Source organism: Amblyomma americanum, chromosome 10 (assembly GCF_052857255.1).
Source record: "Amblyomma americanum isolate KBUSLIRL-KWMA chromosome 10, ASM5285725v1, whole genome shotgun sequence".
Classification (NCBI taxonomy): domain Eukaryota; kingdom Metazoa; phylum Arthropoda; class Arachnida; order Ixodida; family Ixodidae; genus Amblyomma; species Amblyomma americanum.
In genome coordinates this window covers 62,307,547-62,310,472 of record NC_135506.1, presented here as the reverse complement: position 1 = coordinate 62,310,472, position 2,926 = coordinate 62,307,547, and positions in this window count along the sequence as shown.

Sequence of the window (2,926 nt, the reverse complement as noted above, 5' to 3'; positions counted from 1 at the left end):
CATAAATTATTTAGCGGTCGTAGGTGAATATCACATGGTGATTCATGCGTAGTAGTGTCTTCCGCATCATTGTAGAGAAGAAAACATGCCATCAAAATTAGGTGTTTATAGTCCCTTAATATTGGATTCCGTTGTCGAGCGCCATACCAAATGGGAATGCTGTATATTAAATATAACGTATATATTGTTTATATGTTATGTTATGATGATAAAAACGTTTGCAAAGGTTGACCCTTTGTTTGTTGGTTTGGTTTTATAGAACTTTAATTAACGTCCTAAAACGGCTGAGGCGAGGGACGCCGTACTGGGGAGCTCCAGAAAATTGTGACTACCTAAGGGTTCTTTAAAGTGCACTGACACTGCACAGTACACGGGCCTCTAGCATTTTGCCTCCATTGAAATGTGACCGCTGTGGCTTGGATCGAACCCATGTCCTTCAGGTAACTAACTGGGAGTGAGGAACAGAGTTTCAAAAAGTGTTTTTTGATGAAAATAACCCTCTGTATTGTGCTCAGTCCTTTCATAAAGTGTAATATTTCCTCCAGGCAACATAGGTTGACTGCCGTCAGAGCCTCTAACTTTTATCTCGGTGTGTTACCACCATCTGTTCTGGCTTGACATTCTTTGCGAATTCAAAATGTAAATCCTTGCTGAAACCCCCCGTTTTCCTATCGTTATTGTCATCATAAGGAAAGGTCTGCAAGAATATGCCAATATTTTACACTTCTCCCAAAAGTAGATTTCGTTCGTTTAAGGATTTTGGTAAACTGCGTTATGAATTTTTACCTGTTCATTATAATAAGCTTCGGCTGTAATAACATTTTATACGTAACTATGAAACAGTACTGAAGTATGAAGACCAAGAAATCCCTTCCTGGCTCAAAATTTCAGAATTCCTCAAAACTTTTCATAATAAAGCATGCCTTATGAGCACTATTTATTTTAGCTCTCCCCAAAGGCACAAGGCACATATATCACACATATATCATGTATGATGTCAAATAATGGCACATAATTTGCTCCATATGCAAACTTTTAGGCCATGTTTTTTTTTGCCCTGCAGAGGCCTTCTCAGTTATTACACTGCTTGATGTGTCTGGATTCATTTCAAATAATTTGGCTTGCCTGCTTTGCACAACATAAAGACTGTCTTGTTAAGGTCATTAGCAAACCTCATAAGGCCTACATTATGCACGTGTGCACTGACTGTGGCATCTTTTGGTTCTTGTAGGATGGTCTTCCACAAGGTGTGGTGGTTCCAGCATAATCCACATGACAAATTGTCACACCGCAACACCTTGTGCCCAGCGAAGCTGGATATCAAGTATAAAAAAGTGAATCGCGACACTATGAAAAATGACCTGTTCCTCTGCCTGCAGACACCTCTACAGGCCGTTGTAAAGGTGTCGCAACACAACCTGCAGTCAGCTGACCCACTAAGACTTCTTCGACCCAGTGAAGAAACAAAAACTGCTTTTCAAGAATATTTTGAAGATGGAATGACAACAGCTCAAGGAATAAGCCACCATGAGAGGGTTCTCACTGGAAAACCAAATGGGCACACCCTGCTGGCAAATTCAATGGCCAACCCACCACCAAGGAGTGTTTACCGGTGGCACCAGGAATGGCGGAGTCAAAAATATGGACCCCAGGGTAACCCGTCTTTAAAGCTGCAGGAAAACAGTCCCAGGTATTTAGCCCAGGGTAAGCAGGATTACCTATTCCCAAAAATTCCGGCATTATTCTTTGAAATTTTTAATTTCTGCTACTGCTTCCAATCCTGATAAGTGTTTGCATCACCACATATCAGAGATGTGAGTAATGTACAGTTGTGTGATGGGGAGGACATTCAGGAAAACACTATGGACAGGTGCTGCACACTCTGCAGTGATTTAGCTCTTCATCATCCGGGCAAGGCAGAGCTAACGCATTGCCAGCATCTGTGCTTATTCATGAGAGCGTATTGTGAAAACAAAAGATGGGCCATCATTTCCAAGCTATATTAGCTGTGCATTTTCAGTGAAAGCCCTTACACTGCGGGAAAAAAATTTGTTATAAATTAGAGCAATAGGATAGAAAAAAAGATCTAAGGAGAGGGAAAAAAACAGAAAAGTAGAATAAACACAAGTCCCACATTCATGAAAAGAAGAGTGTGGAGTAAGTTCAGCAGGGTGCATTGCTGGGCAAGTTGATTGACATACTCAAATATGCGGCACTGGCAGACGATGAAAGTCATCTGCCAGAGCTGCATATATGACCCTCCGTAAGTGCTCAGTGTTAATTGCTGACTTCAAAATTATTCTTGTACGCCAATGCACTGCACATATAAAAGCTGTGTAGTGACACACCTGTGCCAAGTTTGAGCACAAAAAGCCACAAACAGAGGCATTTCCATGAAATAGTCTCAATACTACACTACAATGTTACAAAGTTCTAAATGCGGCACTGTTCCCAAAGTGCCCTCTGTTATTGTAAGTCTGCGAATTCATACCAAAATGATGTGTGTTCATTAATATTTACCTTAAAACACCTTAAACGAAATGAGGCCACAATGCAACTCACTGTAACTCTAAGTTGTCTGAGAAATATACATGAATGGTAGATGGGCAATACACTGCATATGTGTACACTCAAGTACATCTTCATCACCCATTTTGAAGAGCCAGAAGTATCATAAAATTGAATACAGCCGCTTTTATACATTTTCTCCTTCCTTCTGTGTATCTTTGAGTAGAAGGATTACCTGTTCGTATGACTACTGTAAAAAATTTATCACCACCTCTACTGCTGCTGCACTGCAAGAGTTGCAGGTTCTTTGTGTCCCACTAGTCCTAATTCTGACAAACTGGCTTATATTTACGGTTGAGCCATTGTTAGAAAGCTGCAAAGCATTGAAGACAACAAGAGAACTGATGCATGACATAAT